At 35.9% G+C, this 15,282-nt stretch overlaps 1 protein-coding gene and 1 long non-coding RNA gene across 2 annotated transcripts in view; both read right to left on the reverse strand.

Moving 5' to 3' along the window:
* The window catches only part of arhgap46b (Rho GTPase activating protein 46b), a 158,746-nt gene that overhangs the window by 128,505 nt on the left and 14,959 nt on the right, over positions 1–15,282 (reverse strand). The window lies entirely within an intron of this gene.
* LOC147831262 (uncharacterized) lies at positions 1,712–6,728 on the reverse strand. Its single transcript, XR_015523348.1, has 4 exons — positions 4,785–6,728; positions 3,278–4,694; positions 2,831–3,066; positions 1,712–2,521 (listed from the first exon to the last, which is right to left on the reverse strand). It is a non-coding gene; the product is annotated as an uncharacterized LOC147831262 (long non-coding RNA).

Here is a 15,282-nt window from a genome sequence, read left to right on the forward strand (position 1 = left end):
TGATTAATAAATGCTTTACAATATTATTCATGCTTAGTTAATGTTAGTAAATCAGTGTAAATACATTTCATTTTTATTTTAAAATAAAATTTATTGTAAATTAAAGCAATAAATAAAACTATGCAAACACCATGCACAAAATTGATCCTACTTTGTTAATAATACAGGTTGAATCAAAAAGAATACCACAACTTTCGGGTTGATGTGACTCTAGTGTCTGGAGGGGGTTAAATTGAACATATGAACTTGTTTTTTATTGAAGATAAACTTAAATTAAGTACTTTTCACATTGATTAACTTCCCAAGGTTCCATCATGTTTCTTTGATTAAATACAGATTTTCAGTGTTCTTTTTGAATCACCCTGTGTAATAATGATAATGTTTCATTCATTTACAAAGAAACGAAAGCAACATATTGAAATGAACAGAAAATTCTAAAGTAGAAAGCATTTAAATAATCCATATTAACAGCTTTTAAAAAATTCAACAAATTGGAGACAATTATAAGCTCAAAATTAAAAATATAAAGAATCTAAATATAAAATTGTTACTTTAATAATATTAGAAAAAAAAATTGAAAAATGGCTGCACGGTGGTGCAGTGGGTAGCACAATCGCCTCACAGCAAGAAGGTCACTGGTTCGAGCCTTGGCTGGGTCAGTTGGTGTTTCTGTGTGGAGTTTGCATGTTCTTCCTGTGTTGGCATGGGTTTCCTCCGGGTTTTTCAGTTTCCCCCACAGTCCAAAGACATGCACTATAGGTGAATTGGGTAGGCTAAATCGTACATAGTGTGTGAGTGTGAATGAGCGTGTATGAATGTTTCCCAGTGATTGGTTGCAGCTGGAAGGGCATCCTCTGCGTAACACATATGCTGGATAAGTTGGCGGTTCATTCCACTTTGGCGACCCCAGAAGGGACAAAGCCAAAAAAGAAAACGAATAAATGAATGAATTAATATAAAAAAAACTAATTAATATTAGAATGTTTTCGAAAAATATGTTTATGTTTATGAAAAATGTCACTGAATATGTAAAATAATTAAATAAATAAATATGATAATTAAAAAAATAAAGTAAAATAAAACAAGAAAAATTCAGTTCTTTCATTTATAAAATCATAAAACAAAATACAACAGTGTTGATGGCATATAGATCCTCACTAAAAATAAACTGCTACTTAGTATTTTAGAACTATAAAAATCTAAATCAATGAAAGACAGAGTGTAAAAAATACATATGAAGCCTACTATCCATTGCTGTGACAGTTTAACAGCTTATATAACATTTTCATGAAAGTGTAAAAGACCTGTGAATATAAAACAGCCACTGTTCTCCTCATCATAACAGCAAAAACACTTAGACCAGAGACAGAGAAAAGGGCCTCAGTAAAAGACAAGCGACTAATGTCCAACCTGGACAACAGTTCAACACTACACGCTGAGAGAGAGACGGGAGGAATAAAGAAGAAAAACAGCTGAATATCTCTCTGTGGGGGGCTGTATAAAGCAGGAAAGAGGATGACGAAGACCAGAGCAGATTGTGGCCTTTCTACAGCACTTCTGAGTGAAAATGTGTTTCCTCTGGATGAGTCCAAACCCCTGATGGTGAAGTACAACAGAAATAGGAAGCTGAGAAACACTCAAAATTGACGTTTACTGTTTGTTCAAACTACTTATTTAAAATTAGCTGAACAATACAATTATTGACTTTTTTGTGGCAACTTAATTGCTTTTTGTTCAATCTAGTTAAATTTGTAAAAAGTAATAAGTTAAATTAATTCCTTTTGTATTGTGCCAACACAAATCGACTGTGTGGAAACCAGCATTTTTACACTGAAGAGAGAAGAGACTGCCATAAACAGAATAGACAAACTTCAGTATTCAGTGTTTCAATATATTGTAAAAATGAACATCCATAATATTGACCAATATATATATTCAATAGATCAATATATCTTGACCTATTGAAAATACAGTGAATAATTATACATTATTTAAACTTTAGGTTGCTTTTTAAAATTACACTGTAAAAATGCTTGGTTCCACTAAATCGATTTGTGTTGAGACAACCTGAAATTATTGTTAGCTTATTAGTTTTTACACATTTAAGTGAATTGAACATAAAACAATTAAGTTCGATTGGTAAGTTAGATGTTTTGTTTTTGAACACTTTCTTATGTTAAGCCTGGTTTATCGAGTAATCAGTGTGACCCATGGAGCCTGCCTTGCACGTATTCTTGCATTTACTGTATACTTCTGCGTGCTGCTTCTATTGCTCTGCAATAACACTTCCGAAACACTAGCTGGCAGTAGGTTATGTTATGTTCCTCTGTGTCGAGTTTCTTTGCTGGTTTTATGTATTTTCTGAATGCTACAGTACCTTAGTGTACAAGTAGCTCAAACTCGCTCATTTAGAGACGTGCAACAACATTAATCATAAGGTAAACACAAAACAGTATCCATCTAGAGCAGCTTCACAAGACTCCACACGTATAAACACCCACTCCATCTGGATTGCATGGCTCTTGGCCCCACCCAAACTCATTACAGCTACCAAGCCTACCAATCACAGAGCTTGCGCAATCGTGTCGTTGCGACCTGTAGTTACTTTTTTTTGAGAAATGCGCGAGAGCCATGTTGAGGGCTATGAGACCTTTTAAAGGCTGCGCCAGAGTATACGTGTGCGCTTGACGCAGAAGAATAAACCAGCCTTCAATTAGGGCTACTACATGATGAAATATTGATTAAAAATTGTGTTACTATTTTTAGCAATGCAAGGTCCCACACAATTCATTCATGCTGTCGTAACACAAATCAAGGAAGTTAATTTAACAAATTTCAGTGGATTAAACATTAAACAATTAAGTTTTTCTCCCCAAAAAATCAAGAACTGAGTTGTTTCATCTCATTTTAAATAACCATTTTGAACAAGCAGCAAAAAAATCTTTTTTATGTGTATGTTGTGCGCTAACACTCCAATAGTTAACATTAGCTAATTAAACTAAATGCACAATGAAAACTACAGATGTTTTAATTATTCTTAGCTGATGCTTATTTCTTATTTATAGCCTATTAACGCTTTACAGCTGTAGTTGTAATCTGATTACAAGTTGTAATCTTTTTATTAAATGAAGTTGAAATTCAGGGTTTCACAAAAGTGCAGTGGGTAGCACGATGCTCATACGGCAAGAAGGTCACTGGTTCGAGCCTCAGCTGGGTCAGTTGGCATTTCTGTATGGAGTTTGCATATTCTCCTTGTGCTTGCATGAGTTTCCCCCACAAAGTTCAAAGACATGTGGTATAGGTGAACTGGGTAAGCTAAATTGTCCGTAGTGTATGTGTGTAAATGAGTGTGTATGGATGTTGTAATGGGTTGCAGCTAGAAGGGGATCCGCTGCGTAAAGCATATGCTGGATAAATTGGTGGTTCATTCCGCTGTGGCGACCCCAGATTAATAAAGTGACTAAGACAAAAAGAAAACGAATGAATGAAGTTAAAATTCTTTAACTTGTCTTTTTTTACTAATATTAACATGGGAGATGTAATAAATCTGGCCTTTTCTTACTGTTAATCTTAACCCATTAACTACCATTTACAAGAGTGGCTGCTTCTTCATTGAGTGTAAAAACTAAAATATTGCTGTGAAATGCAGTCTAAGGAACTTTCGTTTGCTTTTAACTCGACCAGCAACGTGTTCAGCACTAGAACAGAAAGTATTCTATGACAATATTCGTCACCAAGGACACGAGTGCCCAAAAACACTTGAAGACACTTTTGAATATGTCAAGCTGCTGTTTTTCAGTGAATATTCAACTACTGAAAGAGCTGCAGAATATTTTGTATTTTTTATTGGTATATTTTATGTTTTAAAAGTAACTTCAAAGTAAAGTAATTGGTAATCTGATTACTTTTTACTTTGTGTAATTAGTAACGTAATCAGATTACAATTTTCCAGTAGTAATCAGTTATTTGTAACCTATTTATTTTTTTAAGTAACCAACCCAACACTGAGCAATACACAAAGACATTTTCTGTAATTATACCTGTTAAAATTAGCTTTTTTGCAGCTCAGGTCAATATTTTGATAATACTGTATACTGCGATAAAAGCTTTAGCAATTGATCACATGCCTAAAACAGAGAGAGCGTGAGAGAGAGAGACAATGAGGAGTGAGTGAGAGAGAGAGAAAGCGTCTGGACTAAAGTTCGGGAGCATGTTTTCATCTTGCCAGAAGATTCAGTCATTCCTGGCTGCAGAAGAACAGCCGTGCCTTCCGACGCTTTGTTTGAGTCTAGCAATTTTCTCACACTCATCACTCTTCGGCCTGTATCCATCAAAGAAAGAGCGAAAAAAATAAAACTGCAACAGGTCACAGCAGTTCACTCCAGTCATGATTTAATCATGAGGGGACTCTGGGTGGGTTTCAAGCAGGGCCGAGTTACGATGGATTACCACACTGCTGCTCCAACTCCCATAGCATCACAGCTAGCAAAATAACCATCCATTAGCAAATGAACATGTTTAGAAACCGCTGTGTTTGATTTAAAGGGATAGTTCATGCAAAAAGGACAACTCTGTCATCATTTACTCGCACTCACGTTGTTACAACCTTATTTGACTTTCTTTCCCCTGAACACAAAGATACGGTGCATGTAGAGCATTGTTCAAGCTGCTGTTTTAAATACAGTGGTTCTTTACTATAATCAAAGACTATAGAATACAGAGGAGGTGTCACTCATATCATTTTGAATGGGGAAAAGTTTAACGGTCAATATGGTGAATAAAGCCCCGCCTACTCGTACAGGAGGCAATCATTGATCGCTATGTGGTGAAAAAAGCCCGCCGCATTCTAGTACAGGAGTCAATCATTAATCAATATAGACTGACGATCCGGGGGAGCGGCTTGTAACACATGTGAGTTTCTGCAGATTTTGTGTGATTTGGATGTTTAGAGTTGTTGTATTATTTTTATTAGTGATTCCTAATATGAAGTTCAATCTTAAGCTTGGCAAGCAGTTTTGGAGAATGTGATGTTTCCCCATTCATACAGAATGCCTGAGCATACTGCCCGAGAGGCGTTTCAAAGATGACGCTGAGTAAAATGACTTGCCTTAAAGAGACTTTGCTATTACGTGATTCACCTTTCGTGGCTTTGCAGTTTTGCAGTCTTCTTTTGTGAAATTTTACATGCTTTTTTTCTCCTGCATCCTGATTAGTGCATTGTGTTCTTCGTCCTGATTGGCTGTAGACCTTTGTCAGTCAATCTCCTCAATGTCGTGTCTCCTACAGCACGGAATGTGTTCAGCTTACCAAACTTAAATTAATCTTCGATCCCTAGCAGTATGACTCTGAAGTGCTGTACTGTATGTATGTATGTAAGTTTTCTTGAATTGAAGCTGACTTCTTTGCCGATTTTGCCTATTGTGGTTTACTATCAGAATGTAACTCCTGCAATTAACAAGGGACCACTGTATATACATGCAATGAGTGAAAAACACACACACTACACAGTCATTTAGGGTGGCGGGATTTAATACAAGTGATAAAATGGCTAGTTACAGTCCATGGTTCTGATTGGTTCTGATAATTCTGATGGTATAATAACCTTGGATGAAAATATGATGGTTTCATTGTGTTGTGATTACTGCTCTAAAATATATTCTTTTTAAATGTCTCGGTGAAAAACAACAACTTTTTCTCCTGTTGAACAAAATAAATATGTATTTGTTTTATTTTAAGAAGCCTTTAAAATACTGTATTTTGGAACAATAAGCATTGTTCAAATAAATCGTTGACTACATCCATTTTCATTAGTTTTAAAAACACTGATTTCTTTACAAGTTGAAAAAGGATCTTTAGATCTTTGATCTTTTATTTCTGTGGATATAAAATAAGCGTGGATGCTTGGATGTTGATTTTAAAAGCAATTTGTTTTTCAAATGTTTGCTGAATCATGGGCTGACCAGTAGCTCTTGATGTGGAGGTTGAATATACTGTTCCCCTAAAAAAATCAATTAAGAGTCTTTGACAACACATAAAAAAACAAACAAACTTGGATATACCGTAGGAATGGAACCAACATTTTATTCGTTTTAAAACACTGACTTTTCCAATCTGCAGTATACCTTAATATCATTTTATCGTCCCATGCCTAATTCTGATACGTATACAACCCAGGCTCATCGGAAACATATGCCGAGGACTACATTTTTGAAAACCGACAAATATGTACCCTGGACTACGTCTAGTTCTTCAGCAGCAGCCACTGATGAATTTTTGCTTCACACGACTAAACTGTTTTAATTTCAGAAAAGTACACCTAAAATGACACCAACATGATCATCAGAGGTCAAGATGTTCCTCTCGTTGGTAGCCTGGACGGGATGACCTAAAATGAAAAGTTTTTTCAAAATGTCACAGCAGTAGAAGCCCCGCAACTGTATTATCAACTGGACAAATGAAACCGTAAAACATCTTTCATTATGGTGCATCCTGTTATACAGCCTGTGTGACACTCTGACAGAATTCAGGTAATAATTATATATATATTTTTTTCAAAGTGAGAGGGTGTTGCTACTTTTTTTTTCCATCCATTGACAGTAACCAAACACAACAGTAGACACTAGGGATAAACTCACAAGCCTAAAAGAAGCACAAATATCTATCAAAGCTTAGATGGCCTGATTTCACCATTGTGTTCACATGCTCAACAGAAATGACTGTGATTGACCATGAAGGTCACCAGTTCACCGAACATACCACTGTTTACTGTGTGTAACCACAGATACAGAGACATTGGAGCATTTTAGAGCATTTCATCAGCGGATCGCTTGTATGTCAACTTATAGACAAACCAGCTGATTGACGTGACTTTGAAATGCTCCAGTTTCCCTTTATCTGTGTATACACTCAGTAAACAGAGTTGAGTTTAGTGAACTGATGACCTTCACATGAAGGCCAATCATAGTCATTTCTTTTGAGCATGTGAACACAATGGCAAATCAGCGCTGTTTAAGAACAGGCTCAACGGTGCTTCAATGTTAGCAAGAAATGGACATTTTTAAAATTACATTATTGATTGGTACTGAAGTCCAGTGACAACCCTAGTTCTACATGGTAAAACGGACCAATAAGCTTCAACGTTAACTCGATGATCGAACACATCAAACCAATTACTCTGATCAATGAAGCCCAAAGGCCGACTGTCAGCTTGGTGTGTCCTACCCTTTGTAGAAAGAGGAGCAGAAAGATGAAAATAAGTTCTGAGGAATATATTGTTAGTTTTACGATTATAATTATAAGCAAACCTAAAGGAACCGTATTGCTGAAAAACAAAATACTAATATTAGATCTGGATAGAGAATGTTGAGCAGGTGTTGAGGAGCAAATTGCTGCAATTTTGAACAAATAACAAGCTGGCATAAGGGGGCAGCTCTTTTTTATACGAGAAAGATCAAAAGAGACATACAGTAGTACTTAAGTCAGGATGCGCAATTAAACGCCTCATTTAATACGGCCTTAATCTTATCTTTGGTTCATAATACCTCGTAATGACCCTGGCATAGGAAAAAATAGGCTGTCCAGGCCTACTGTCTAGACAAACTACATTAAGGACAAAAAAGTGCTTCTTCATTCTCTAAGACAATATTTTATGCTTTCTAAAACAGGTACATGTCCACACACACAGTGCAATTTATAGAGACAAACATAACATGGGATCGCCTAACTCCAGTGACTACCACATGTACAGATCAGTTCAGAAAAACACAGGCTTCAGCTCCACTAAATGGTCTTGCAGACCGTTTATGAGAATGATATGCTGCTTTGACATGCTCTCAGATGTGCATGTGTTTCTCAGTAACAGAGATGGGAATTACATATGCATGTCTGGAAAGCTGGACAGAAAAGGGGACAAACAAGGGAGAGGGAAAACCAAAGAAATACATAATGTAAAAATAAATGAAACACACAATGTAAGGGTATATTAGAATACATGTATAAGTGTGTTTGTTTTTGTGACATTTCAGGATGCAAATCTGTATAATGACATAAGTATGACAAAGATATTACAAGAAGGTGGTGAAATCTGAGGACATTGCTGATTTCTTCAACTGTACACAGATAATTACAAAAACCAGAAAGTATTAATGTTGTGATTGTAAATTAAATAACAAAGTAATTAAAAATGTCAACTGAATAAAAAGAAAATGTAATAAAATACAAGAAAATAAAAGTATTAAATTTTAAAAATCTCATTTAGTTGCAAATATATGCATATGAGCTGCTTTAACAACTGAACAAATGTAGGAAGACAGGGTTCAATGCTAAGGATTTTTTCCACTGGCCCAGTTCAGATTTTTACTTGCCATGCCAAAATTTTCATTGGCCCCACCAAAAAAACAGAGGTTAATAGCTATTTATATTTAGCTAAAATATTTGATTTATAGCCACATATTTTAAATAATGTGTCAAAAGCCAAACATAAGTGTATACATACACTTTTTATTCAGCATAAACTTTCTATAAATACAACTGCCAATAACAAAAATTACAATTGTGATGTAACTAAATTTGAACAAATAAATAAATAAATAAATAAATAAATAAATAAATAAATAATATGAACCGAGACTGCAGTCAGATCATGAAGCAGATCAATGTTCTCAAGATCAATCTTTCTTTCGAGGTGTCAGTGCAGAAATGAACAAAACAAAAGGCCTAATACAAAATATTCTAAGATTAAAATATTGATAAAATATCAGATGGTATTTTTGGTCAATTTTCCTATATCGGATGAACAGCACGCAGTAATATTTCAGCATGCTTTCACTTTCATATTCGACATAAAACGCACATTTGCTGATAGGAATGACATCCTGCCCTTATCATTTTCTCTTCATATAGTATATATGGCGATTACATATCCATAATACACTGTGATATAGCCTGGTTTGTTAGTTCTTTGGATCGTTTTGCTTTCTCACTATAATCAATCAGCTCCAGAGTTTGTTTCAATCGAGCCGAGACCACCTAATTCAGGCGATGATTTGGCGTGGATCTGAGCATGATAGGATTTAGATATGTCAAGCGAATCGTGCTAACTGGTCAAACGAGACAGTTTCTGAAACAAACATCTAGGTGTAAAGTACCCTAGGACTGTATTTGCACGCAATTGACAAACAGTCGCAGTCAAATTAAACTAGTGACAAAGCAGCACTGGCCGATCGGGCCAGCAATTATGCTGTCTACTGTCCTGAGCGTCTCACATGCTAGCCTCGAGCCATCAGACAGTCCTTATTGTAGAGCATTTACATCAAATGATGAAATAAAAATAATATAAAATAAAATAAAATAATTTCTTTTGGGATAATCTACAACAGACTCAAATCTACATCTAGTAAATTACATAAAATTTAAATTTTATAGAATATATAAAAAATATTCCCAATGAGATTTTGCTGCATTCCATGTGCTTGAGTTTCTTCTGACAACAGGAAAAATGACTAGAAAAATAACATTCATTTCTGCATTTCCTCTTTAAATAACTGAAAAATTAAATAAAATTACCTAAAAATGATAATAAATAAATAAATAAATAAATTCATTTTGGCATAGGTTATAAAAGGGACATTCTACCTATTTTATTCTTATAAAAAATGTGATAGGGCCTGATTTAAGCTTGTCATCCTTAAAATAATCATACAAAACAAGCATAAAGTCATACAATTCAATGATAGAAGGCATCCTTGATCACTGTCACTTTCTCCATCAAATGATGTCACTTCCTAGTCATAGCCTTAAATGTGTATTGCACGCATTTTATGTTAAATTTAATGCAGATGTTACAGGACTGACAGAAACAATTGTACATTGATTTGTATTATACTATATATTTGTAGCATTTATTTGTAGAATTTATCTATAATTTCAGGTTTTTATTCAATTGATGTGAATGACAAGAACTGAAACTTGATATTTTTGAAGAATTGTTTTTCTAAATAACAGTTTTTAGCATAATAAAACTATTAAATTCGTAGATTCATTTGGGCTGGGGACAAGGACAATGACAAGGTTTATACATTTGTAAAGTGTTTTAATAAAGAAAACACATCTGAGAACCAAATGAATGACCTATTCCTTTACAGAACAACTCACAGAAATCAACCTTCAGTCCATTTTAGAATTTTTTGAGATGAAATACTTTTTATTCACTGTATTTATGTCTTTATTTCAGGGTATGTTTCTGAAAGAATGTCCCATATGCTCAAATCTGTTTTATATATTTTAAAATGAATACCACATCCAATAATTAATCAGTACAAAAAAACAAAAACAAACAAACAAAAACAAAACAAGAACATCAATATCAGCTGTGAAAAGTATTTTCCATAATAGTTCATTAAACATGACTGTCATCAACAGAAAATTAAAATACGTCTTTTGCACTGCACCAATACATATGGCCTTTGTCGATAGTAATGACATTTTCCTGCATGACGCATGTCTTTTTGCAGGTGTTTTTATCCGTTTTCTCGACATCGATTTTCATTATCTGAACCAAAACTGACAGGCACAACAAACAAATCCCAATACAGCTGACAGAGACTTCCAGTACAGACATGATATTGGGATATAAAATAGCGAGTCAGTTCCCATCAGCACGGCCCCAAAGGAAAGGCCACTTCATCAGTTTTACTGTCTGCTAGAGTTTCACCAGAGAGCTTCACACCACACGAACACAGTAACTGATAGGACATTCTAAAAGCGACAGCCGCCCACCCCGTCATGTTTTCCTAATTTAAAAACGGCAGCTGAATTAACAGTCATGCTGAAAAAAATGGAGATACAGCAGGCTAGTATGGAAAACATATCCCTCAATAAAGAGTTAGCACTGATGCGTTTTCTCCGCTCTCTACAAGCAATTTCAGTCATTTTGTTTTTATTTCCACTCAGTTTACGAGAGATAAGCCATGCTTCAGCAATTAGTTAGCTAATATTGCTAGCGCGGCCGGAGTCGTAATTAAAGGAATTAGCATTCCGGTGTTAGCGAGTACGCTAGCTACACTCCATGACCGCGGACAATGGTGGTGTTTGTCGGTGAGAGCAGCCTGGTTCCCATTGACTGTTAATGAGTGAGATGGCTGATTAGACCCCTCAGAGGAGTACAGATCCACAGTCCTGCCCCAGAGGTGAAAGGGTAATGCAGGGGGAAGCAGCGTTATGCTTCAGCACCTTCTGTCTTTTTCGTACTGACCAGACATTCCAGCTTCATCTCACAGGCTGGAATTTGATCTGTCTTAAAAGTGGCAATTATGTACCACATAGCAAAATTTCGCCCAGCTCTGGCCCACACAACCAGCTCTTGCTTGGCCCACATGTTGCAATTACGGTACCTGACTGGACCGAGTCTGGCTTCCGGGCAAGGGCCAAACATGGACCATATCTGGGCCAAGTCTCAGCCAAGTTAATAATCCTTAACTATAATAGGGCCCATGTTTGGTCATTGTCTGGAAGTCAGACTTGGTTTGTCATGATTGCAATGAAATTGATATAACTATGAAGCATTACACTTTAGGCACACTATGGGGTGTGCTTTTTCTTAAAGAGACCTGATTGATAGAGTTTTTTTTTTTCATTTTAAAACAGAACAATTCAAAGCAATCCAGGCTCATTCTAAAAATGTACCCCTATATTACATATACATTTCTAGAGAGCGGCAAATGCATCCCAGAAGGAATTTTCTCGCATAAATCCAACAGAGGCTGCTGTCGACTGACTGATTAACTGACCGACTGACCCAACCTACTCCTTTCCTAAACTGGTAACAGTGAGAAAGCCGTTTATACTGAGGTAAATAGCTAGCTGGTAAGCGTGAAAAGGAATGCCGTCATATCGCCCCGCAGCGCTAATTTTAAAGACGAAATGCAGCCATATGTAGCTCTGGCTACATAATTCTCAATGTCCAGAAATGAGGTAATCAGGAAAAAAACATAACTTTGTATCTTATTAAAAAACTGACTTGACATTTGATTAATAATAATATATTCATTCATTAATTTTTTTTCAGCTTAGTCCCTTTATTAATCCGGGGTCGCCACAGTGGAATGAACCACCAACTTATCCAGCACATGTTTTTACGCAGGAGATGCCCATCCAGCTGCAAACCATCTCTGGGAAACATCCAATTTAGCCAACCCACCTGTACCGCATGTCTTTGGACTGTGGGGGAAACCGGAGCACCCAGAGGAAATCCACACGAACGCAGGGAGAACATGCAAACTCCACACAAAAACGCCAACTGAGCCGAAGTTGGAACCAGCGCCCCAGCGACCTTCTTGCTGTGAGGCGACAGCACTACCTACTACGCCACTGCGTCGCCTTTTAATAATAATATAATTTAGGTAATAAAATGTATGTAATGTAGGTTAAATTCAGTTATTTTGCGACATACAGGAAGCAATAGATTATTCATTCATTTATTTTCCTGAGACTTAGTCTGTAGTTTAGAGGTCACCACAGTGGAATGAACCACCAACTATTCCAGCATATGTTTTGTGCAGCAGATTCCCTTCCAGCTGCAACCCAGTACTGGGAAACACCAATAAACAGTCATTCACACAAATACACTACGGACAATTTAGTTTATTCAATCCACCTATAGCGCATGTCTTTTTGTTGGGGAAACCAGAACACCCGGAGGAAACCCACACAAACGAAAAAATAGATTATTATTTTTAAAAATGTAATTGTGATTAAATTAAATATTTACTTACTCAAAAATGATTCAAATGTATTTTAAATGTGGGTCAAAATATTCCAAACTTATGTGGCCCACATTTCAATTTTTTACATCTGGCCTAAATACTACATTTGACATCTGGCTCATATCTTATGTCTAACCTTAAAGATGGTGCCACCTGTGCTAAACCCACGCCATGTTTGGCCCACATGGAGCATGAATGCACATTCAGGATGAATGCTCACTGTTCCAACAATATGCCAAATCTAGGCCAGTATTAGGCCTGTTACAATAATCAATATATTAAATTATCGCACAACACATGGACATAAACTCAATCATTTTTGATATTGCAAAACATACCGCCCATACATAAAAGCAACTATTTTGCTAATTGTGCAACCTCTCTATCTCTATTGGTGTCGGTGTAAGTGTCAGTATAGTATCTACTACTAGTATATTTTCCTGTGGGTGTCTGATGACTGAAAATAGATGTGGTTGCAGATACTGCAGCCTGGTACTTTTTACCTTACACTACTTTGTTAACATTTGTTTACCTTACACTACTTTGTTAACATTTAATATTATTTATTTAGGATATGTGCTTTTTCTGATGTGTTCCAATTCTGATTCCAATGCCTCATTATTAAATTGTTAAAATGACTATAATTAAATTAAATATTCTAAAGAATAAAATATGATGTGTTCATTGGAAGAATGATCTTGCATTATGATGCTATTATTTTGTTTTTCTGGCATCATAAAATGGGTGGCATGAAGTGGTCTTAAAATGACAATAATATAATTTAACACAATATATTTTGGTGCAATATATTGTTCAACAACAAGTACAGTAGATATCAGGCCTAGTCAGAGTTGTATGCTGCTACATGACTTCATTTGTGTCCCCATGCATAATCACCACACCTAAACCTTAACTAACTCTTCAATAAAGTATAACTCTTTTGTGGAGGGTGGGATTAGGTGATGAAATTTGGACAATTCAAAGGGCCCATGCCATTTTGGGGTGCCCAGAGTTACTATTAGGGGACCCAATCAAACAGCGCTTGTCAGCCTCTGGGGTGTGTATGTTTGTATAATATTTATACTCACCAAATTCAAACTATTTTCAGTACTGCATTTACTAAGCTATTTGTGGGACTGTGACCAACACCTCTTTTTTTTTTTTTTGTCATTTTACCCGATCGACACCTATGCACTGCTAAGCATCAGACAGGAAGGAAGAGGTTCAGTATGGATGGAGAGCACAGGACAGACATGTCCTCCATCCACTTTACAGTTAACTGGAGAATCTGGAGAAACTAAAATATAAAAGTAGCCAATCAATAAATTAAATATAAAACATAATATCTTGGACATCTAGATGGCACAGTGAGTAGCACAATCCCCTCACAGCAAGAAGGTCGCTGGTTCAAGCCTCGACTGGGTCAGTTGGCATTTCTGTGTGGAGTTTGCATGTTCTCCCAGCATTAGTGTGGGTTTCCTTCGGGTGCTCCGGTTTCCCCCACAGTCACATGGGAAGGCTAAATTGTCTACAGCTAAATTGAATGAGTGTGTATGGATGTTTCCCAGCGATGGGTTTCAGCTGGAATGGCATCCGCTGCATAAAACATACAGTATGCTGAACCCCAGATTAATAAAGGGACTGAGCCAAAAAGAAAATGAATGAATGAATATAATAATTATTAATAATTGTAGTTAGTATTAATGTTTGGTTTTTATATTGTGGATAACCCTTTGTACTTAATGGAACTCTATTCTGGGAGCAGGAGTGTGCATGTCCTCATTCATTAAAAAACAGGTTCCCATAACTTCCTCTATGACATCACTGTCTCATTCATCATGCACCTGGCCAGACGTGGTCACAGATTGGTCAAAATATCATCAGTGACATATTTACTCAGCAAACAGCGCAGCACAATACCTAACATATTAACATTTCTCCATTAACCAGCAAACAGTCATGTCCAGCGAATACAAGTTCCCATTTCTAAAGCTATGCAGACTATGGATTGTGGAAAAAAAAAGCTTTCTATTTACTAGTCAACAGTGTTATTTCTAGAACTAAATGCAATTATTTAAATCATAAGGCTTGTTCATACAATGGATAACTGCATCAATAAAGTTATTTCCCCTTTTCGGTGATTCAAACCCATAAAATATGCTTTAATCTTCAGAACACAATATAGAAGATATTTTTTTTCCATCCGTTGACACTTCAAAACAGTCATAAAAGATCAATAGAGAGAGATCAATATATAAATGCACATGAACAAGGCATCTTTTCATGAGATATTAACACTTTTCATTAATCAGTGAACATAAACAGAGCATCATACATGTTGGTAAAATGTATGATCCTCGTTGGTTCTTCTGCATCAAGAACGAACTAAACCGCAGAGACCACATTTAAATATTTGCTTATCAGTGTTCGTATGTAAATGAAATGTTTAGTTATAAAAGTTAAAATTTATTGTAAAAAAGTTATTGTAAAAATGAGAAGAGCCATTATTTACTATTTACAA

The sequence above is a fragment of the Danio rerio genome, chromosome 23 (assembly GCF_052040795.2).
Source record: "Danio rerio strain M-AB ecotype USA chromosome 23, GRCz13ab, whole genome shotgun sequence".
NCBI lineage: Eukaryota > Metazoa > Chordata > Actinopteri > Cypriniformes > Danionidae > Danio > Danio rerio.